A 25,597-nucleotide genomic window follows, 5' to 3' on the forward strand; every position below is an offset into this window, starting at 1 on the left:
TTCATTGACTTTCTTATGTTCTTTCAGGCCAGAAAGTTAAGATTTTTAACTATTAACTCTTCCCTCAAATTATCTTATCAGCAGCAAATTCTCTATTTTTACTCTAATCTCTCGCATTTTCCCCTTCTTCCTATTTTCTCAATTACCTATTTTCTCAATTTACTATTTCAATAGAAATAGTAAATTTGAAGACACTTCTGAAAATAGAAATTTTTTTACAGTGTTGTAAAACATTATTTTATGATCACAATAATACCAACCTTTATTTATCGAACTACCCACTTCATTTCCATGTGGACAGAATATCTTCAGTAGCTGGTTTCTTTCCAGTCAGTTGTTCATACTTACATATCATTCATTTTCCACTCAGAAAAATCATTCTTGAATACTTTCCTTAACTTATATTTCTCATGTAAATACCATATACTGTTCTTTCTTACCATGTTAGTTTCAAATTCACCTATAAGGTTTATGCCCAACCTTACCTTGGCTACTTAAGTGAGTTAACACTCTAAATGGGGTAGGGTATATGAATCATAATAGTTTCAACATGAAAACTTGACTGATTTAAGTTTCTTTCATTTCTTTGATGTTCAGAAAGATTTACATTGTACTGATTTACTGATTTGGTTTTCCCGGATTAAAATGACACTTAATTGTTTTTTTCATAAACTTTTTTTGGTAGAACTAAAATGTTAAGACATAATCTCTATATTTCCAATAACCATAAAGATTGAATGTAGGCTTTTGGTTAACTGCAGAAATCCTCACAAATGAATGACACAAAATATTAATCTTCCTTTAAAATAACAAGGTGTCTAATTTTTCATGAAGAACTCAAAGTGACACAAATTCTGTTTCATTCTGCATGGAAAAATAAATACACATTTTAATTACATGATATCCAGCATCAAAATCCAGGGGATCTTCACCTCTTACACTAACAACACCACTTATAGGATCCACTCCAAAAGAGTTTGCTCCTTTCTTTGGTCCAGATAACTGTGTCTCAATGGTGTACTAGAAAAATAAAATATGTATTACTCAAGACTGAATAAATGAGAAGGCATGGAAGATCATTAAGACATGATACTGGGGCAAATATATAGAAAGTTATCTATTTTCACACTGATTAATTTCAGTTTTTCTTTATGATCTACTAGCATTAGAACCACTGACATTATCAGAATAAAGGAAAAACAATATGGTTGTTTAGCCTATGAACATAACCAAAATATTTGCTATTTTTTAAATAGAACTGAACAACCCTTTACAGTTTTCTAAGGTAAGTTGTTAAAAGCTTTTTGTTTTTTTCTTTTAACGGAGTCTCACTTTGTCGCCCAGGCTGGAGTGCAGTGGTGTGATCTCAGCTCACTGCAAGCTCCGCCTCCCAGGTTCACGCCATTCTCCTGCATCAGCTTCCCAAGTAGCTGGAACTCCAGGCACCTGCCACCATGCCCAGCTAATTTTTTGTATTTTTAGTGGAGACACGGTTTCACCGTGTTAGCCAGGATGGTCTCGATCTCCTGACCTTGTGATCCGCCTGCCTTGGCCTCCCAAAGTACTGGGATTACAGGCATGAGCCACCGTGCCCAGCCAAAGGCTTAATTTTTATTAAGTATTTAATATTAATTTAATTCTGCAAATTAATACAACGCTAAAAGAGTGTAGAATAAACTCACTATCACTATCATTAAAAGGATACAAAATAAACTCATTATCATTTTTAAGAAACAAAATAATTATAATGGTATAAACCCATTTCAAGTGTTACCATTTCAAATATTAATGCAGCTTATAATTTATCTTGCTGCCACTTCTTAGAATAGATAAAAGTAGGTAAGTATAGCCTCAAAAGTATCTGAAAACTATTTAGTTTGGAAGGAGGTAAAATTTCGTTGAAGAAAAGTTTAATTACTTCTGTGTGCTTTTTTGTAATCTGATATGATTTCTAGCCTCTAAAAATAGAACTATTTCTCAAAACAATGAATTTTAAAACAATCACCTGTTTGGTTCCTATTATGTTTCTGAAAATGACACAAGTGGTAATAATTACTTTCAGCTGGACCACAGCATTTTTAAAAATTTATTGAAAAGACATCATGTAATGGGATAGGTCTTGTGTTTCTAAACAATTTCATATTGGCTGGTCCACAACAAAATATTTTTGGAGTATCCCACAGGGATTTTGAATACTTTGACTGACAACGGCACATCTATCACTGAAGGTTAATGGAAGGAAAAATTATCTCTTAAAATTGTGAAAATCAAACGCAAGGGGGATTAAGCGACTTCCCCAGTATTATAGCACTAGTTGGTGGTAAAGCCATATTTAGCCCAAGTCATCTGACAACCCCACCGCCATTTGGTGCTCCATTACTTTATACTGTGAGTTACTACATTAGAAGTAGTAAACTATTTCAATACATGTTCAAAAAGAACAGCTGCAGAGCAAGCATGCTGACTTTTGTAGTCCATTGCATCGCTAAAGTCTCCAAAACAAACTTTATAGGTTCTTTTCATTTTGCCAAATCTCTAAGAGACTTTACAACCATGAATCAATTAAGAGAAAAAGCAAGTCTCTTAGGGTTAAATACTTAGTAATTAGGATACTGAAACATCAAAAAATATATAATCACATTCATGTGTGTCATTGAAATAGCTCGGAAAGAGAAATAGTTCTGATCAGCTTCCAAAAGGCAAAGCCACAGTTTTGCCTCAGCATTGACATCTTCCTCCCAGTCCTCCGCCTCAATTAGAAGTCATGTAATTTTCTTGTATGCCTCAAGAAAATAGCTTCTTCTAAAAATGCCATTTTCAATATTAACATGAGTATTGCATTCTGGTGGTTGTAAACTTCATACAGTCTTTAATTATCAAACTATATTAACTGTCCTTGAAAACTTTTTTAAAAGGATTGCACTTTACGCTGAAGTGATAAATGCATCTGGCACAATGATCACCACCTACATTCAGCCAATCACCATTTGCGAAGTCCTTATCTGTGGCCGTCACTCTATAAATGAACTGAAATAATGGATAGTCCTCATCAATTTCTAAGGTAGCTGTGAAGCAGAAATCAACAAGTTGCATCAGAAAATTAAAGTATACTAGGCATTCATTATCTCTTTATATAATAAAAACAGAACGACATTAATTTCAGATTGGATTCTGAGTCTGGGATAATATTCTAATATTTTAAGATAGTAATTTATATTTTTCTGACTTTTGTGTTTTTCCCTCTGGCTTCTGATCATCCTCCCTGCCCTTACAGAGTGCCTTTTCCTTACTTCCTGGCACTATTTGAGGCAACTATAGCTTAATGAGAAAGAACATGATATATGCGCTGACAAACTGTCCTGTGGGAAGCCATAGTGGTAGCTTCATAAAATATTTCTGTACAACAATTTCTAGACCTGTTTGGGTCTTAAGGGGGAGGAACTCTGTTTCTTACAAAAGCACATGTGTGAACAGCTGATTAACATCCAGCTCTCACACACCTCCTAACATTTTCCCACAGCCTTCAGCATGGGTGAAAAGCCCAATCTACAATATAACATGGATGCAGTGACCTCACGGAAGAAGTGGGTAAAATTGTTCCATTTGGAGTAATAAGACGTTTTAAAATTTCTTATTTCTTACACATAGAAATGTGTAGACCAAATTTATATGTTATTATAAACATAAATTTTAACAACTTGCTCAACTAAATTTAATTTTTTCAAATGTAGTTATGTTTAAAGTTAATGACTGGGTGGTTTTTGAGTAGCTAAAGATAATGGTGGTTACCCAGAACTGTGTCTCCCAGTATTTGCTCCAAAAACAATACAGAAAAAAGAAAAAACAATATTACACAAAAGCCATGCCCTCAGCATAAATTGAAGACAGAATATGACCAAACCTTATCATAACTTTAAGTAAATTTTAACATGTCGTGTTTCCATCCCACCATGAGCCCTCATGGCAAGCCAAGAATGGCCCAGAAAACTACAGGTATGAGAAAAAGAGAAAGCTGATATGATGTAAAATTATTTCCAGAAAGAGTAAGTCTATTCAAAGTGTAAAACAACAGGCCAGGCACGGTGGCTCATGCCTGTAATCCCAGCACTTTGGGAGGCCAAGGCAGGTGGATCACCTGAGGTCAGGAGTTCAAGATCAGCCTGGCCAACATGGCAAAACCCTGTGTCTACTAAAAATACAAAAATTAGCTGTGCGTCACCCATAATCTCAGCTACTCAGGAGGCTGAGGCAGGAGAATTACTTGAACCCAGGAGGTAGAGTTTGCAGTGAACCAAGATTGTGCTATTGCACTCCAGCCTGGGTGACAGAGTGAAATGTCATCTAAAAAATAATAATAATAAAACAAAAACAGAAAATTCTATTATGTTAAAAGTATTATCCATGCTTAGTACTGTGAGGAGATACATAAATGAATAAAAGCAAGTTTCTCATAATCCAATTTGTATATTTCTTAAGGGCAAATAAATAATAACAAAATTGACTTTAAGATAAGCATTTTAAACAAAATAATAAGCTAAAACGTGTGTTAGAGAGATAAAAGCATCTAGAAAAGATTTTGAGTCAAATAATTAGAACAGTGAACTTAAATTTTAAAAAAAATTTCCAATAATTAGATAAATGTCAGATTTTGTGATACTTCATAAACATAGGCCTGAGCTATTGGTTGCAAAGAGAATTATTAGAGGAATAATTAGAATAACTCAGTGCCCTTAAGCAAGTCTCTGTTCTGTTACTCTTCAACTTCCTACAATAATTGTTTCAAATCCTGCCTTTTTGACCAAAACCTCTTACACCTACCCTTCCTTTCTATCTCACGCTTCATAGAGGATCTCCCATCTTACTGCATAGAAAACAGAAACCATTAGATCAGTGGTAGCTCACTTTTTCTGATAGGATCTGCAAACTCACCTACGTTGGTACCTTCTTTACTATAAAAGGAAGGAACTTGTTACTAAAGATAATCCCTGTTCATTGGGTGATGACTCACCTTATACTTTCTCAAGGACTTGTCTCTACTTCCTATCTTCAGTCACTCCCTCACTTCTGGGTACTTTCCATTAGCACTTAAACATGCTCAAGTCTCTTTCATTTTAAAAGAAACATGCTTGACCCTAAACTTAACCTAACAATGTCCCTATATCTCTCTCCTACCCTTCAGGGCCAGAGTTTGTACATTTCTTTACCGCCTGTTCAGTCCTTAGTTCACACTAGTAGAGGTTCTGCCTCTACTAACAGAAGCTATTTCCAATAAGTATCAAAGATTTCCATGCTGCCAGACTCACTGGACACTCAGTGTCCACCTTAACCTCCTTCAACATTTACACAGTTGACTCTTCCTTCTACTCTTGGCAGAAAAGGAGCACTGCACATCTATAGGAATCACTCCTAAACTTCTGAGTACCTTTGGAAAAACTGCTTGTGAAAATCAAAATTGGCAAGTTTCCCAAACAGCCATTAAGTTCCCCGATCAGGCAAAGTCCTTATTACAGCTTTCCAAATCTTAACTAACAATTTCTTAATAATCTGCAGTCCCCTCTAGCTACCACTCTATTCTCTCATCCTTGAATGTATTTTTTACCTTTTAATAGACTGGACAGGGTCAGCACTGGGAATGGAAAACGGGAAGCAGAAGCAGGTGGTTATAAGACTCAAGGGCCCTCAGTAACCCTTGAGGTTTGACAAAAGAAAGGGGCTAGGAACTCAGGAGAGCTCAGAAGAGATGACCTGGAGTCTAACCCCTTGACCAAGAGAGTAAGAAAAAAACATGAAGAGATTTCAGTTGCTTACTCATATTCATAGGCAATATCATTATTGAAAGTGGCTATGTGTGTGTCCACGTTCGTTTTGAAAAATAACTGCACATGGTTATCAGACAACACTGCCTTTTGCAGTGAAAATTTAATAATGAGTTTGTATCAACCAAATGGAGTAAACATTACATTTCTGAATGTACTCAATGTTCCTGCTGTAGCTTTTAAGGAGATAAATGTAATATATGAGCACAATGTAATAGAGATGCATTCACAAAAATCCTAGTTTATTTTATAATCTTAAAGTGTTCTTAATATGACTCATTTAATGAAATAAATAATTGGTTTTTGTTAGTATGGTCCAAAGTTAAAAATTGTAAGTTTTTATTCATTTATATTTTCAAAAGAAATTGATAGTTGACATTCGTGATCTTTCAGAGCATGTTTTCGAGTATTTTATTTATATATTTAAGTATATATTTCAGTATATATTTTAACTGCAATGATAAAAAAAAATTCTTTCAAGCATACACTCAGATTGGGACTCCCAACTCACTAGTACTTTTCCAGAGATTCAGCTGCAAGTAAAATCTGAATAGAAAAATCTTAAAGCTTCAAGGCATTTCAAATTTGTTAAACGTAAACAATTGAAATCGTAAATAGAGACATGGAAGTGTTTAGGCGATACATAGACGGGTAGACCAGACTGACAGATGATTGATTGACTGATTCCACCTGTGCTTTGTTCCCATTTCTCACCTACTTTCTTATTTATTTGTCTTCAGCCTCCTCATCAAATGGATTCTCTATGTTTGTAAAATTACTCATGTCTCCCTTTAAAAAGAAATATAGCAGACCCAACTCTTGCAATCCCATATAATTCTGCCTCTCCATCCTCTCCAACTTTATGTGCAAATTTTTTTTTTTTTAAAAAAGATGTTTTCTGTTTTTACAATCTCACTAATCAATCTGCTCCATTCTGGCTCCCATCCCTATAACAGCCATAAAATAGTTATCAAACTCATTAGTTATCACTTTCCCGATATTGTTAACTCAATGCATTTTACTTGTTGTGGAATATAAGACTACTAACCACCGGCACTCTTGAAACATTGTTCTTCTTTGCCATTCACGATATAATTCACCTTTTTCTACCACCACTTTAGCAGCTCCTTCTTCGTCTCCTTGGCAGGCTGAGTTTCTTCCCCACGTCATTAAGTGTAGGAGTTCCTCAAGGTTGGCCCTCTGCCCTCCTTTCTTCTCATTCTCTACTCTCGGGTTAAGTAATCTCATCCAAGTCCATGGTTTCAATTACAAAACATTAATAGCCCTGGGGAAGACTTTCAAGCCCAACTGCTTACACAAATCTATCCTTATATTGACATAACAAAGGCATATCAAAGAGGACCTTTGCAAAAGTGAACTCTTGATTTTTCTCTCCAGATTTGGCATATTTCTTTCTTTTTTTTTTTTTTAGACGGAGTCTCACCCTGTCACCCAGGCTGGAGTGCAGTGGTGCGATCTCGGTTCACTGCAACCTCCACCTCCCGGGTTCAAGCAGTTCTCTGCGTCATCCTCCTGAGTAGCTGGGATAACAGGTGCCCGCCACCACGCCCAGCTAATTTTTGTATTTTTAGTAGAGACGAGGGTTCACCATCTTGGGCAGGTTGGTCTTGAACTCATGACCTCGTGATCCACCCACCTTGGTGTCCCAAAGTGCTGGGATTACAGGTGTGAGCCACTGTGCTCGGCCAAATTTGGTATATTTCTAAGTTTTCCTATATTTCTTGAGGATTTCCACACCAGTTACACAAATTAGAAAACTCAAAGTCCCTTCTCTCTTTCATTCTACTAAATTCATCACCAGATATATTATATGTCCTAAGATTATCCTTTTCTCATCTCTATCATCTTCCTAGGCCAAACTATACCATTCCTTGCCTGGATTACCGAAATGAATGTCTTCTTTTTTCTTGAGCCAAATCTAGACTATTGCCTGGTTTTGTATGCTCTGTAAGCTTAGTTTTTGTACTTTAAATAAAAATGGTTTAAAAATAGTTTAAACAATCAAAAAAAGTCTAATATTTTGTGACGCGTTAAACTTATATGGAGCTCAAATTTCAGTATTTATAAAGTTTTAACAACACATATACACTCATTTATTTATAGACTATATATTTTTGCATTCTTGCTACTGAGTTGAGTGATGGAAATACATGGTGCTCTCATCACCTCAAATACCATAAATTCCAGTAATCCAGTTATAACAGCATTCTGAGTACCATATTGTTTTTAATTATCATATCTACCCACCATTGCAAAATAAGAAAAGAAGAGGAAAGTAAACTGAATGACACACTTTTAAGGCATAATGCAGTGTGGATTATTTTGTTTTTAAGTTGTGTGACCGAAAACTATTTTTATTATATAATGACACTATAACTTTGATATTAATAAAAGAATACAATACATGTCTGAAAAACAAGACTAAGAACTCATCCCAGTATTCCCACTTGACAGAAAAACAATGATGAGAAAAAGTCGAAAATGTAAAACAAAATATTTCACGAAGACAGATTTTATAAACAAAAATAATTAACAATGAAACTCAGTAAAAAAAGATTCTAAGCAGTTCATCAGTTAGCTAAGTAAGGAAAGAGATTTGCTGATGGTATTTAATGCCCCATCCCATAAAGAGAAATTCTATCCCCTCCCAAGTGAAAATTCACTCCTCTCATTAGCAGAGCTGTAGTACAAAATTATACCCAATTAGTACTGTTATTATCTTTTAAAACTTCTATCAATAAAAATTGTAGATATTTATTTCCTTGCTTATAAGTACTACCTAAATAATAGACTCAATTTATCTTTTAACTTGCAAGGCCTAAAATATTTATTTTCTGGCCTTTTACAATGCTTGCTGATACCTAGACTAACTTCGTCCCCTTCTAATATTTCTCTATACTCAACAAGATGGATATATTTGAAATATCTATCGGCTTAAAATACTTTATAGGATTCCCAGTACCCTTAGAACTAAGACTGGCATTCTTAAAATACTCTTCTTTACTTTTCAATTATCATTTTGTACCATATTACTTAGTGCTTGATTTCAATTATGCTAGACTTCCAATTATTCTTAGTCAACATGTTCTATGCTGCCTCAGGGCATTTATACCTACAGTTCCTTCTGCATGAAATGCTATTTTCCCTCCTCTTACTTATTTACTATTATCAGAGTTTAGAGCTAAAGTAAACTGTCAATACTTTAGAGAAAATTTTTCTTATATCTCTGACTTGGTCAACTGCCCCACATTCATACACAATATTTGATTGTGTAATACAAGTGTCTCGTATTTCTATGATCATATTATAATGAAAATTCACATTTATTTCTGTGCATTTTTGATTGATGGCTATCTCCCTTACTTCTTTGGAAAACTAAAACACAATTTGAACCTTAAGGGTACTAAAACTAAATTATTCTTTGTAGCATTTTCACAAGTGAAGGTTTAACTTTGTGTATTAAGTTATGAAAACCTTTTATTCATTTTTTTCTCTCCTGTCTTGCTTCTCTTACGGCAAGTCTTGTAGAATCTCTATTGCTGTTTTTAATGTATGTGCTCTCCTACCTCATAATTGTGGCATGAAAATTTTTATAGGGTAAACATGTTTTTCAAATTATTCCTTAGAGAGGTTATGTTTTCTTACAAACATGAAGGTCTGCACATAGTTTTGTATATTTATATAAACACACATTATATGCATAATTTAAAGAATCACTGAATCATCTCTAACTGAAGGAGTATGCCTGGCCTCTGTCATTATACATAGCTCTTAGAAGTAAACTATAGGAAGATAATGCATCATACCTGTGCCTGAAGAAAATTTGGGATCAGCAGTACAGTTTGGAGATTCAGGAACATCAATAATAATAATGGTCAAAACATGTCTAGAGAGCCTAGTATCAACTATCAGAAGAAACCTTATTGGATCTGTTTCATAATTAAAAATTTTGGTAGCAGTGATGGCACCAGAACCTATGAAACAGATAAGCCACAAATTATAATTACCATCAGTACATAGAAACATAACTTTTGTATCTTAAAAGATTTTGGCATTACAGATTTTAACTCCTTTAGAAAGGACTTAAATTGGAGATTATGTTGTCAACCCAAAGTCACACAATTAACAAGCATCATCTGAATCTTTAGCTGAAGGAAAGGAGGAAAAAAAAAAGAAAGTTCTAAACATATTTCAGCTGCCTCACTAGGAAGATTCAAAATATACAAATGATAGAAAATATTAAATATTGACTTATTTTCTTTTCAAAATGTTTCAAGATTCAGACTTCTATTATTAGTAAACCATATACGTCTCTTGAAAGTTTTCATCAAAAATCATTTCCAGAGATCACAGGACCATCAGTGACAGAGATAATATTATCATCACAGTACATACCTACTTTTTATTAACAGAGGAAAAAAAGGTCATTTGTTTCTGTTCAATCTCATTAATTATTATGAGTTTATCCCAAAGTCATAAAATAGATTTGACATCTTTTTTTGCTGGCACCTAGATAAACTGTATCACTGAGAATTCTGTTGTCAAAAGTGGCATACTGCCTTAAAAGGGATACTTTTATATGCTACTTATTGCAACAATAATCAATTCCCTACTAGGTTAGACTAAGACCTGGATGTAAAACAATTAGCTGATTTAAGTGAAGATAAGAAAAGAAAGTAAGGTTGTGCCCCATTATCCATATAGAATATACTCCAAGACCCCCAGTAAATTTGTAAAACCAAAAGTATATATGTCAATATATATGTAAATAAATATATATGTAATAAATGTAATAAAATATATGTAAATATATGTAAATAAAAAATATATGTAAAACCATAGCATATACAGAACCCTGTATATGCTATGTTTTTTCCTATACATATATACATACCTATAATAAAGTTAAATTTATAAATTAGGCATGGTAAGAGATTAACAACAATAATAAAATAGAAGAATTATAACCATATACCCTAATAAACATCATGAAAATGTGCTCTCTCTGAAAGTATCTTATATTAATAAAAATAGGCCAGTCACAGTGGCTCATGCCTATAATACCAAAACTTTGAAAGGCTGAGGTGGAAGGATTGCTTGAGACCAGGAGTTCAATACCAGCCTGAGGAACATAGTATGACTCCATCTACACACACACACACAAACAAACAAATAAAAAATCAGCTGGGCATGGTGGCATGTGCCTGTAGTCCCAGCTACTTGGGAGGCTGAGGAGGGAGGATTGCTTGACACCAGGAGTTTGAGGCTGCAGTGAGCTACAACTGCACCACTGTACTCCAGCCTGGGCGACAGACTGTCTCAAAAAAATAAATAACCTACGTGATTGTCTATGGGTAACTAAAACTAGGAAAGTGAAACCATGGTAGAAGGGCAGTACTGTATACATGAAGAAAATAAAAATACAGACACTAGTACACTTTTTAAAATTTTTGTTATTATTAGCAATAATAGGTCCACTTAATCTGGGCATTCTTTAAATAATTTATATCAAGTTTTTAGCAAAGAAACAAACGTAATCATTGAGATTCTTTTTTTTTTTTTTTTTTTTTTAGATGACATTTAGCTCATTGCCCAGGCTAGAGTGAAATGGTGCGATCTCAGTCACCACAACGCCCCCCTCCTGAGTTCAAGTGATTCTCCTCAGTCTCTCCAGTAGCTGGGATTACACAGGCATGCACCACCATGCCCAGCTAATTTTGTATTTTTAGTAGAGATGGGATTTCTCCATGTTGGTCAGGCTGGTCTTGAACTCCCGACCTCAGGTGATCTACCCGCCTCAGCCTCCCAAAGTGCTGGGATTACATACGTGAGCCACTGTGACTGGCGAGATTCTTTCAGAAAGTCCTGAGTCACAAAAGCTACTGATTAGAGGAAGAATAAAAATATTCTTAATTTTGAGAAAGCCAGTAATATGCATAGGCAATACTTTATAAAACTATATATACTAACTTGTCTTAGCTAATGGATTTAATAGATACAAAATGTGAGTCTCACTGAAACAAATAAATTTCTTACACATTTTTTGTAGTTTCCTTTTCAATCTTACAAAATAAGAATCAAGCAAACTCAAATCATAACAAAATGAATAACCCAATGCTGAATTTCTTCCAAACTGAAGTGCAGCTTATATGTCCCTTCTTAATAGCACAAGAAACAATCTCAAAATGCAACATTGGATCAAAGCTGGAGAACACACAATAGGTTCAACCACTGAATGGTTATTGATTATGATGTCTTCTGTTAAGTCTCCTCCAGCCATATTAAAAGAACTAAAACTTGGCTGAATAATCCTGTGGGCCTCCCTTCACTCCCAAGAAAGATTTTTTTACCCCTTATATTTGGTGTCAAGAATACTAATTTACTGATAACGTATCAAACAACTTGTAGCACAGCACAAACAGCTGGATTCATCTGGGGGCTAGAGGGATAGGCTAAGAAAGGAAGAATTTTCTACAATGTGATTGATATGATTTGTGTTCCCGCCCAAATCTCATGTCGAATTATAATCCCTAATGTTGACAGTGGAGCCTGGTGGGAGGTGATTGAATCATGGGGGCCGATTTTTCCTTTTGGTACTATTGTCATAATGGAGTTCTCAGAAGATCTGGTTGTTTAAAAGTGTGTGGCACCTCCCCCTCTCTCTTCCTCTTCCTCCCGCTCTGGCCAGGTAAGACGTGCCTGCTTCTCCTTCACCTTCTGCAGTGATTTTAAGTTTCCTGAGGCCTCCCCAGAAACCAAGCAGATGCTGCTATGCTTCCTGTACAACCCATGGAAACATGAGCCAATTAAACCTCTTTGATCTATCAATTACCCAGTCTCAGGTCTTTATTCATAGAAATGTGAGAATGGACTAATACAGTGATCCTAACTGGAACCTGTCTCTCCAGTGCTATATAGCACTACAACTTTGTAGACGAGTCACCAGTAATAGCATCAGAAGGCTTTGGCATCTTAAAGAATCCAAAGATAGACTTTGGTTAATTTAAAGGACATTGCTAGGCTAGGTTTCAGAGGTTAACGTAGACTTTCCATTGGAATAGACATGAACAAGCCTTTGGAATTCAGCCCTATGAATGAACTCAAGCAATAACAGTAGAATAATTACTCAGCCAACCCACAGAATTTTAAGAGATAAAACAGTATTGTTTGAGGTCACTATGTTTTGAGGTGGTTTGTTATGCAGCACCAGGAAAACAGATACAGGAGGCATGCAGATCTGGAGTTGGGTAAAGAATTAGAAATACAACTAAGAATTTATTATCATAGGGACATCCATGTGTATACTACATCAAGAGGACCAACAACTGAATCAGGCATAGTCCTTGTGCTCAAGGGATTCAATCAGGGAAATAAAACTATTAAAGAAAAATGGTTTAAAAATACATAAGAGGAGCATTTTCCCTAATGTTGAGAACAGGGTAGATGCTGAACTAAGGAAACTATTTCTGAACTAATACAGGAAGGATGTGAATGAGTCGGTCAGAAGAAGGAGAATAGAGGAGGCAGAAGACATGATATGTGCAAAGGCTCAGGGGAGAAGAAAGTTTTGCATTGGGAGATGTATGTTTAGACTAAAATATAGAACATACAATGGGGAATAGTATCTTTTCAGTCTGCAAAGATAAACAGGAGCCACATTTTAAAAAGAATTGTGTGTCAGTTTAAAGAACTTGGATTTTACTTGGGGGGAAAATAGAAAGTTAGCAAAGAATTACAGGTGGTATCACCTATATATAGACAGCAAAAAATTGTGGGAATATGATCCTGTTTGTGCATTAGTAAAATTACTTTCAGTGAAAATTGTGAAGGAATTCTGAAAGGAAGGAATCAAGTGAGAACGTTGGTGCAAAAATCTAGAAGAGGGGTGCTATGGTTTGGATGTTGTTTGTTCGTTCCCACCAAATCTCAAGTTGAAATTGATCCCCAGTGTGGTGGTGTTGGAAGGTGGGGTCTAGTGGGAGGTACTGGGGTCATTGGGGTAGATCTCTCATGCATGGCTTGGTGCCTTCTGTGTGTGAGCTCTCCTTTTCATGAGACTGGATTAGTTATGAGGGAATGGATTAGTTTTCAGAGGGTGGGTTGTTATAAAGCCAGGATGCAACTCAGATTTTGTTCGTCTTCACACATGCCTGCTTCCCCTTTGACTTTCTCTGCCATGATGTGATGCAGCATAAAAGCCCTCAGCAGATACCAAGCAGATACTGGTGTCATACCTCTTGCACAGCCTCCATAAGTATGAGCCAAACTAACCTCTTTTCTTTACGAATAACCTAACCTCAGGAGTTCCTTCACAGCAACACAAAATACACTAAGACAAGAGCTTATAAGGATGTGACATGAGACAGTAATCATAGACATGTGATAAACATACCAAGGATTTAAAATCTATAGAATTTGGTGAATGACTGGAAGCAGAAGGTGTGATAGAAGGAGTCAGTAAGGCATGCCTGTCACAGAGTTTTCTGAAGGGTAGATGGCAGCAAGGCTACCATACATGATGGTGTTTATGATGTCCTGCAAAATAGTAGATGATGATTGGGGGCGAGAGTAGCTGAGGACTACATGCCTTAGTGCTTGACTGCATCTGCTCTGGAGAGAGCTGTTTTACATAATTCACACAGAGGTTATATTAGAAGCAGGTTTTTGGAGAAAATAATCTGTGCAGATTTGAATAATTCAATTTAAAATATTTGAGAATATTTCTGTAAAGTAGATATATTGGTCTGAAGTTAAGTCACAGTGTTTGAGCTTTGTGTGTGTGTCTCTATGTGTGTGTGTGTGTATATATATATAAAAAAATTCAGATAATCAGAATATATATTTAATTGTAGTTAAGGGATACATAGATGGGTTCGTAGTCAAGGGATAAATGTAAGGTAAACTGTGTAGAATATGGAGAGAAGAAAACCTAAGTAGACCTGAATAACACAAACATGTACAGAATAAATGGAGGAAAAATTTAAGAGGAAGAAGAGGAGGGGAAGGACGAAGAGATATAAGGGGAAAACTAGCAGAGTATAGTGCCATAGGAATAACAAAATGAGCATGTTTCAAAACCTAAGGAGTGATTTTCACCTCTAAATTTTAAAGAGAGGTTACATATAAGACGAAGACTTAAATATGGCATTGTTTTTAACAATAAAAATATTGCTATGTATGGTGGCATGTCTTGTTGAAGTGACCTGTCACAACTTTGTTCAAAAATAAATGGAAAGTGTAGGAGTAAGGAAAATGTAGAGAACTCTAAAAATATTTAACCAGTTAGATGAAATGCCAGATGTTCTATAAAATGTCAAAAATAAGCCAGTAAAAGAAAAGAGACAGAGGGCAAGAGTGAATTTTATTAAGATAGGGAAGACTTATAAGATTAGTTGAAAGTTATTGAAAATAATCAGTAGAGAAGAACACAAAATGTAGGAAAAGGGGATAATCAGTATAGAAAGAAATATGAGGAGTGGGGATATGGAACTCAACCAAACTGAAAGGAATGAAAGTAGACAAAGGAAGGCATGAATCTTCTATTGCAGCAGAAGAGCAAAAGGAAGGAAATCATTGCAAAGAACTAACTATACATAGGAAATAGCCTAAGGAATTTCCCTCTTGATTGTTTATAATTTTCCTCAAATTTGTAAGCTGATTTTATCTGCCAAGAGAAAAGGTTTTAGGTGAATAAGAGAGTTGAGATGAGACTGGAGAAATTCTAATATAACCAACTTGGCAAATTAAAGAGAGATCTAACTAGAGAAATTTTGAAGAACTACCAAAAAGCATTTAGGGCCAAGCAAAATCTAGAGTGAACAAGTTGGCTCATGTGATTTTTTTCCAACAATATCCATAAGCTTAGGCACATCAATAATTGGGTCTCGAATTGGAGTTTTCATGGGTAAAGTTTACAGAAGAAGTACAGGACAAATTATCTGAAGATATTGTCCAGGAAGGGTTGAAAGACGGATCATACTGCCAGATACAGAAGTAAAGAGAAGTGGTGATGATAGAGAGCAAAAGAATAAATCAATGTATTGTTGACTTCAGAGATGAAGCATCTATCCCTTGACTACAATTAAAATGTAGAGATGATAAAATGCATAGTAAGGATAACTGAATAAAAATACAAAGCAATATTGTTCTGGGTGCTGATGAAGTTCTGACTGCAGCCATGGCAGTGCATGGATGGAAGTAAATTTTCAAGTCACTGAGATTTAAGTAGAGAGATTTACACCAAATAAAGTAAAGGGCCTGAGAATTTGGAGAGCTGGAGAGGCCAAACTGAATATCAAAGTAGCCTAAAAGATGGTGGCCAGATCTGAGACAGGGAGAAACACTGTGAGTGATATATTCAAGTCCCCAGGACTCAACGGAGACTGATTAGTACGGTTTGGTAAGGAGCCAGATATACTGAGCTTCAGTTGAGCAAGGGAGTTTCCAAAGAGGATCAGGGTAATGGTCAGGAATCAGCTTTGTGGAGTGAAAAGAATGCCGTCTCCCCACTTCCTGACCCAGAGATATGAGATGTGTGGGAGAATGAGTAACATCAGTTTGAGGCATGCTGTGGTCATCCCATAGGACAGCAAATTTCAGTTAAAGCCAAGAGGTAGGGAAATGTCACAAAATAGGTTGAGAAAGTAGGGGATTTTATTTGTCTATTTATTTACCATATAAAAGTCATGACCATTTCACAGGACACCACCGAAAGGCATGAGAACGCAAGAAGCTTGAGACATTAGTTTAAGGGGCACATATTTTCCATATAATCAGATTCAGATATTTCTATACTATTAGGTAAGTGTTATGTAAAAAGGATGGGAGATTCATCTGGGAGTCAGGCCAAGGTTTGTAGTATCACTTCTAGCAGAGGACAAATAGGAAAAAACATGCCCTGGGTCAGAATGGCAGGCAAACCAGCCGTCTGAGACGATGGGCCCTATTGCAGTCTAACTACCGGAAATCGGCAACTCTCCTACTAAAGGAAGGTTTCCAGTATCTGATCCTAGTCAGAAGGAAACAGTTGTTCAGATTTTATTCAAAATTTGGGGTTTCAAGCACAGTCCTGTAGACAGAGAAAAGGGAGCAGGTGAATCAACAGAAGTTGGAATTGACTTCTGTGGAAAAGAGTGAGCTTGTTCTATGTGTGTGGAGTTGTGTTCAGCCACTGGTAAATCATTCCGGTGAGGTGACACTGGGTGGTGAGTAAGACATAAAATTCTTTTTGTTTTAAAAACCACTTTGTTAAATTTATAAAAATCACGTCCAGCAATATTTTGACATTTTCTGAGAATGCCTCACAAATAAACACACACACATTTTTACAAATATCTGAAATGTACATAAAACGGTTATGCTACCTTATATCTCATTTCAGAATTAACATCTAATTAAAATTGTATATAACTGTAGAAATCATACACTGAGAAAAAAACATCGCAGTAAGAAAATAGGTTGATCTTATGTCAGAGGACATCAGAAACATCATTTGCGTTTGCAATTTAGCATTGGTTGGATTCTTAATTGTGAAAACAAATACTTTTTTGTTTGTTTTTTGTTTTAAATGCGAGACACTGTCCCACTTTTTCATTGAACCTACTGAGATTCTACCATCCAGCCACCTGGTTAGGCACAGGATGATGTGAGGAGTACAATGTATTTGAGGAGTACAATGTATTTTCTGCTTTCGTGGACAGGCAGAAATGTATTTTCTGCCTTCGTGGACTAATTAATACTTCCGAAGACGAAGTATAATACTTCTTCTTGGGAAAAATTCCAGTCCGCAGTCAGTTATCAAGCACTGACAATATCAGGGTTGGTAGTCAGCAAACCAGGATTTGTTTTGGAGAAAACTAACGTAGAACTTCACCATCTTTCGCTATGTTCACGGATCAAACTCAGTTGATGCAACTATCCATCCTAAAGTGTGATCCCTCACTACCGTGGGCACTGCAATTCCCCACAAGCACTTTGGAAGAAAACAGGCAAAGTCAACCTAAAATTGGCTATAGTATTTTGGCTAGGGGTTCTTTTAAAAAGGGACACGATCTTAGCATTTAATTAGTTAATTTTTAATGTAATTTCAAATAATTAGATTATGAGCCAAGGATGATAAACAATGCAAGGTAAACAGAGCTACCGTATCATGATTTTATTTAGTGATACTGATCTAGTTTTTAAGCCACATGTATGTAAAACTTAATGATATTATTTATGATGTTTGTCTTCACTGTACCAAAACTAAAACACTTTAAAACAAAAAATAAGTATTAATTATTTTTCTTGAAATTGGTACAAACATATCTGTCTTCATTTTATTATCTTTTTCACCTTAAAGGAACAATTTTTGGCCAAACTTTTCAGATCTTGAATTTAGGACTGTTAAGAAATAACTTTGAAATGTGATGATGCTTAACATAATTTTTGAAATTCAGTGATAGGGTAGAACTAGGTCAGGAAATTGAAATTTTTCTAATGGTATGAGACCTAGGAGACAAGGTGATTTACTTTATTATTTAAACCAAGGTTAATTTTTAGTTTTTAGTTCACTTTATTTATTTAAGCCAAGGTTAATGTTTAGCTTTCATTGTTTAAATGCACTAGAAAATTAAGTTTGCACAGGGATTGTTTTAAAATAAATAAAAGAGCTATGCTAACCCACAGATGACCTTTGTTGGTAGTATCCCTTTATTTTCATATAAAATCTAATGTTTGAAAAGTTATTGTTATAAAGCAAAATTATCTCTTCCTATTCTAATATTATTATCATGTATTTCAAGCATGTACTTTAAAACAAGTATAAGAGAGGACATAAGAAAATCATATAGATAATGCATTTGCTTGACTGACTAACATAATCACTGCGTTTCATAATAACTGCTTATGGAATAATGGGAAGTTTTATAAAGTGCTGGCCTTGCATATATCTTAGAATGCCAGTTTAATAAAGTGTGTATACATGCATTACATACATAGATAGATGTAGAGATAGATGTATAGATAGATAATGGATACATCCTCTTTCCTATTTTTCAAAGAATATCTTTTTTCCTAAAAAGAATGAGATGACTCTCATGTCATTTTTATGAAAAAAATTTTATGTTTTCAGGAAACAACACTTGTGACAATGTTGTAATATCACAAATATGGGGCAAAGTGGGAATAGGAAGCCCTTTTAGAAATTGTGTTGAATTTATGTGACTATCTGCAGCAAATTTTGACCAAGAAATCGAATGTACCACTTGGGTTCAACAAAATAATTTTCTTTACAGTCTAAACCTTAAATGTGTTCTCACTCATATGTGAAAGCTAAAAAATAGTGATCTTATGGAAGTAATAAGTAGAACAGAGGATACTAGAGACAGGCAGGGATAGGAGGAAGGGAAGGAAGAATAGGGAGAGACTTGCTAAAAGCTACAAAATTGCAGCTAGGTAGAAGGAATAAGTTCTGGTGTTAAGCACTGGTACTAAGCACTGTAGTATGACTATAGTTAACAATAATATGTACTTTCAAATAGCTAGAAGGAGGATATTGAATATTCCAGACACAAAGAAGTGATAAAGGTGTGAGATGATAGATATGCTAATTATTCTGATCTGATCACTACACATTATATGTGTGGAAACATTATGTACCCCATAAATATGTACAATTATTATCTGTCAATTTTAAAAGTAAAATTAAAAAGTAATAACTATAAAGCAAATAAAAATATAAATGTCACGGTTACTTACTTGCATCGATGACAAAATCTTTTGTTTTATTCAGAAAACGGTAGACATCTCCCTTTCCAGCCACATCTTTATCATAAGCACGACTTAGCTGTGTTCCAGGAAGCATATTTTCAGGCAAATTCACTGGGTTAATTAAAATCTGAATTTCTGTTTTCATGTGTGAAAACACTGAAGAGATAACACAGAAAGACTTCTTAATACCAAGAAAAAATATAAAAGCGAACAATTTTATCAATAATCAATATTTTATCAATATTTCCATTTGTCTTGATACATTTCAAGCTGAAATCGGAGTAAAAAGTTTCATCTAAAACTGAGTAAGTTTTTTTCTTTAACATATCAATATTGTTTTTCAGTGATGAACTGTGTAGAACAAACTTGCAGGAAAGTACAAGTTTAGATCCCAGCTTTAATATATCTTGAGTTTATCTTTTGTTTAATATGAATTATTTCAAAAGAAAATTTTGCTAATTTCTTCCTTCAGTTTATTGACCATTTCAGTGAAATCATTTCGCATGCTCACATAAGCTATATTTTTAAATATGAAGTTTATTGTATTACATTTTAAAGTGCTAATTGAAAAAATCAAGGAAAAGACCTTTCTTCTTTAATTTGCTTAATTATTTTCATTGCTTTTCTTTTTTAGAAAGAAAAGGTCTGTTTTTGGTTTAGGTGTGAGTCATTGTAAATTACATTATGCCGTACCTCAATAGTGGAAAACAGAAATAGGCATATTCTGAAACTCATTCCCAGAATATGTAATAGGACTAAAAGGAAATAATATATTTAAGAAATGTCTAAAACAATAACATAAATGTGAAAAATATTAATAAACTGATAAATAGTATTTTATATGGCTTTTTGTTATAAAATAAATATTTTTACATAGCAAATTACTCTACAAAAAGAAGACCCTTACGGAAAAAAAATTACCAAAAGTAGAATCCTGTCTAAAATAATCCAATATTAAGAATTGAGTTTTTTGTTCATTATTTAATATCACTTTCTCTCTCTCTGTCTCACACACACACACATACACACACACGCAAACAACAAGAATGAGAATGAGAAAGAAATATTGAATGAATTAAAAGGATCTCAAGCAGGGATTCAAATTCCATAATTAACAATTAGTTTCCTTAAAAACAAATATCAAATTTACATAAACCTGTGCATATTAACAAAGTCTTGAAGATGTTCATATTTAGACCAGCTTCCCATTTGCCCTTAGCAACGTCTACAAACAAATGCATGGCTTTGGCTATTTATACAAATTCAATCTTTACACAAATTAAGCCAACAAGTCAATACATTGTTACTCAGTATTGAAGCCAATAGTTTTATTCTATTTAATTGAGTGATTATGCACATAGGTCATATTTCAGCTTCTGTTTCTATTTCCCGTTTGTACCTGGTAAGAAGATTGTCAGCAAGGCTAGGATCATTACATAGCAACAATTTAAAACATAAGTCTTTAGAGTTGACGTGGAGTAACCTATGGAGAATTTTTGCCAAGAAGGTCAGGTGATTTAATTTTTAAACCCTGTTTACCTAATAGAAGCTGTTCTGCAAGTAGAATAAAGAATTATTTTTAATATGACCGCATACATATTTGCAAACCCTGAGATGATTTAGTATTATTTCTGAGTGCAACTAGTTGTATACTCACCATTCTCCTGTAGTTAAACAAGACCCACTCTTAGGTCATTTGTAACCTAGCAAAGATAATGGCTGGATAAAAATGGCTATGCCACAACAGAGTGGGTAGCATGTTTCAGTAAAATAACACGAAAGTTCAGAAAAGGAAGGAAACACTTTCAAAAGAGGACGAAAGAGAGAAACCTTCAAAGAAGTGGCGGCTTTTAAAAAATGAGGCTTTGAGGCTTTGAAGCACCAAAGTCTTGATAACAGCATCGTATTGGAAAAATAGTTGTCAGCGTGTTTCTCTCAATATATGTGCATTTTTATATTCATAAATTATTTAAATGCACCACAGCACGGTATATTTTATATGCTCATGAAATACACATAAAAACTAGATTAGATGCAAAAGAATGATATAAATGTAGAAAATACTGTATTATGTTATGTTATACCTATCACATCATATTATATTGCAAATGATATAAATATACCACAGTAAATGTTTTTCTGTTTCTAAAATGTTACAAATAACATTTTATAGTACTTATTATTTTATTAATTTTCATGAGATGACAAAGATAAATCAAATAGTTTTAAAACTCATTTTATGCATTAATTATACAATAAATGTTAAATAATAAACATACATATATTTGTATAATAAAGTACTTAATATTTATGTCATAATACTTGGAGTGGAAAAAATTAATATGCTTTCTTCTTGTTGAAAACATGATTTTACATTATATGAGATTACATGTTCATAGCAAAGACCAAATTTCAGTTTATGTTCATACTCAGTGGCTCTTAAAGATACAAAGGATCCCTAACATCCCTCACAAATATAACTAAATAGAAACGCATCATTTTATACTTAATAAATCATAAACTTATTTTTTTGGTTTTATCTACCAACACTAAAAAGTATTGAATAGGGCCAGTTGTAAAATATTCTTCATCCTTGATGTCAATCCGATTTTATTTCAAATCAATTGGATAGTATTTCATTTTACATTTTTACTAGTTTAAAACCTACTGACATTTTTTATGTGGAAGATTTTTACGCTGATTAGAAAATTCTGTTTTCCGGTACATGTAGGCAGATAAGTGTTTGTGGAGGTGACACAACTGTAGTGGTTTGAAGTCTAGAATGATGGAAACATTTTCAAATAAGCCTCTCTATACTGAGTTTCTTTCAGATGACAATTGCTTCCTTATTCATCGGTAAATGCCAGAATTATCTTTGTGGGACTGATAAAGTAGTCATTATTGTCTTTCATGACGAATTGTATTTTATAAATACAATTGTATATTATAAAATTTCGTATATTACAAAATATTTTAAATAAATTTCATAGTCTTTATCATATTATTAAATTGTATTTGTTTAATAATAAATTAACAAAGTTGGAAAAGTTGTCCTTTTCTAACGGAAAAATATGAAGCTCATCCTTAAATTTGACAATTCTATAAACACGATGCCAAGGGATCACAAATAAATATGTAGGGTACAAAATATTTTCATTATTATGCTTTATCTCTTTATATAACTTTATGATTCTTAGGGATCTAGGTTTTGTTTTGTTTCCCAAGTATAAATAATTCTCATTTTATTAAGGAAAGTATAAAACATTGAATTCTACATCTTTAAACACTATTGTTTCAAGAATCAGTCGAATCAGTCTGGTCTCTTCATAGTACCGGCATGTCCAATACTTCCCCGACTAAGTTTTTCTTCAATGGTGGTAAATCAAGTCTGCATTCTGAACTGTAATATTCTTCTGGCTTTTTAATAAAATTATCTATCCCCGCTTTTGCTTTTGTTTGCATTATCTTGCCGCTAAAATTTTTGAGTAATGATTCTGGTTGTTCTTGCATTGTTTAGATTGCGGTGTTTGTTGTACTTTGTATATTCTTTATTTTTGACGCCACGGCGCTCTACCCAGCACCGCGCCGACAAAGTGGTTCTTCAAAGCAAAACACTGCGGCGGTTCCCGGTGACCAGCAGCCACCGCCTCCCGGAGTCTACAGGGGCCTCTCCAGCTGCCACCTCGGCCATCCTTATGGCCCTCAGGACCTCTTCGATTCACCTCCTCCGCCGGCCTCCTCTCTGGTGCCCGGGACACCGACGAGCTTCACCAGCTAGCAACGACCCAGGTAGAGGTCTGGGAGGCTTCTCTTTGGAGAGACATTTTTCCAAGAATGGGCGCGTCCGACGTGGTTCCCGTCCGGCTCTGCACCATCTGACTGTGCCGTTGTAAGACTAGAGCGCGATCTGTGTTTAATGACTGCTTTCCACTTCTGGCTTAAATTTTCACATCTTTTCTGTAATAAACTTTCTTATGAATATTGCAAATGAATGTATTTCATACATGATGCTATTTCTATAAAGTAATTCTTAAACTCTTTGTTTGCTTGCTTTAATTCTGGTCAAACAACCATTATATAAAAATTACCCTTCAGTTTTTCCCCATGAATTATAAATTCTATTTTCTTTCCAGTAGTCACTTTTGGATGAGACCATGTTTTGCTTAGCGAATGTTTCCTTTAGTAGTTCAAAGAAAGTGATACTTTTTCATTATTAAAATATAATATTGCAGATATCATAAGCTTAGACATGTTTAAAAACCTGAACTTTCATTCAACTATAGAGCAAATTTTTCACTCTAAATGATTAATTCTAATCAGTTTCCTAACATTTCTCTACATCTTACAAAAATGTGATAGCGAGCAATACATTTTACTTTGTCTTTTATTCCACATCATCTCTTTTAGCCAATTTCCACTGTAGGAGGAAAACTTATTACCTCAGTCAAATGTGAACTTCTGTCTTTTGCTATTTATTTATTGCTGAATTAGTAAAAATTTGTCAGGTTCAAAATGTACACAGAATTTATAACATTGCTAAAATATTGTATAATTTTGACTTCATGTCCTGGGTGCTAAATTTTAACATTTTGCCACCTGTGATATATTTGTGCTACCATGAGCGAAAATCTCCAGGGAAAATGTACACTAACATTAAAATTCATTATTAACAATAGTGCATGTAACTATTTACTGCAATGATTTCTTCTGAATAATTTTGAATGTTGTTTGGCCGACTTCTGGGTAGATCAACTTTTAGCTCCTAACCCTAGAGGTAAGCATGCCCAGTATCATTTATTTACCCCAACTCCCTCCGCACAAACCTTTTTTTATCCTCATTCTGGCCTAATTGAAATTAAATTTCTTTTTTATTTAGTGAAGAGAGATTTAGTTTAAACAATATTATATAATACCTAAATCCAGTTCAACTGCATTTCTATGAAGTCTAAATGATTGCAATACGCTGAACATGAACAAGCGTGGGATAATTTCCTTGTCTGTGCAAAACTCTCACCCTGCCTTCTACTTGTAAATATTTGACATGAGAACTCCATAAGAATGCCAATACCTACACGTAAATATTAAAGCTTAGTTTTTTTCTTGTATTTGAGATTTTAAAAGAATAAATGTAAATAGAAGTTCTAATATTTCCTTCTAGCACCAAAATAAATCATTTAACACACTGTCTTGTGTATAAAAATCACATTTTGGAAAATGCTAATTGATTTAATATTTATGAAATATTGCACCAGTAAATACTTGCTAATTTATTCATTTATCAAAGTATATATTCATATAATAAATGGAAGATGAAAAGGGAGAAATGAGACATTGGTGGAGAAGGTAGCATGACGAAAAGTAGGATAGCAGGAAAATATTTTTTGTTTAATAAAATTCACAGACGGTTTTCATTATTCGTTTTTGAGAAAGGTTGCAACATGACCACAAATGCATTTCAGAAAGATTCACATGGAAAGACACTGAGGGTTGAGAAAATGGATGATGAGAAAACGGAGGAGCGAATGGTAGATTTATAACTTTCTATGTGAGAGGTAATGAGTACAAAAAACAAGATGTTGTCAGGAACATATAAAGATACTCACACACTTTATACTTGTAAAACAATCTCTGGCATGTGAAATATATATTTATATCATAAATAATCATATATACATATAAAGTACTTGCTTTATACAGTATTGCAGGACTATAAAAATGCCTGTGTAAGCTGAAATTGTGCAAATCAATCTTAATAATCCATAGGGAAAGTCATAATGGTTACAGTATTTTTAAAAAATTTGTCAAAACATTAAAATTTTTTATGATAGCTTAGAAATTGATAGAGGTGAAACACATAGTAAAACAAATATTTAGCTGATACACGGTAAATGAGAATTAAAATGTTTTCTTTCTTTGTTAAGAAGGATATTTCAAGAGTAGTTCGAACAATGCTTGCTGTCCGCTACGGAGCAAGGATCTTTTCTGGGCCTTAGCAAATCATCCTATTCCTT

The 25,597-nt window shown here is 34.3% G+C and overlaps 1 pseudogene across 1 annotated transcript in view; it reads right to left on the reverse strand.

Annotated features, from left to right (window-relative positions):
• Positions 1-19,731, reverse strand: part of LOC105543928 — a 35,506-nt pseudogene extending 15,775 nt beyond the window's left edge. Inside the window, exons 1-4 of the transcript XR_001006691.1 lie at positions 19,575-19,731; positions 9,644-9,811; positions 2,971-3,065; positions 898-1,020 (exon numbers count right to left, since the gene is read on the reverse strand). The product of XR_001006691.1 is annotated as a keratin, type I cytoskeletal 18-like (transcript). The remainder of the gene's footprint in view (positions 1-897; positions 1,021-2,970; positions 3,066-9,643; positions 9,812-19,574) is intronic.
• Between the last annotated feature and the right edge of the window lie 5,866 nt (positions 19,732-25,597).

Source organism: Mandrillus leucophaeus, unplaced genomic scaffold, assembly GCF_000951045.1.
Source record: "Mandrillus leucophaeus isolate KB7577 unplaced genomic scaffold, Mleu.le_1.0 Scaffold293, whole genome shotgun sequence".
NCBI classification, from domain to species: Eukaryota; Metazoa; Chordata; class Mammalia; order Primates; family Cercopithecidae; genus Mandrillus; species Mandrillus leucophaeus.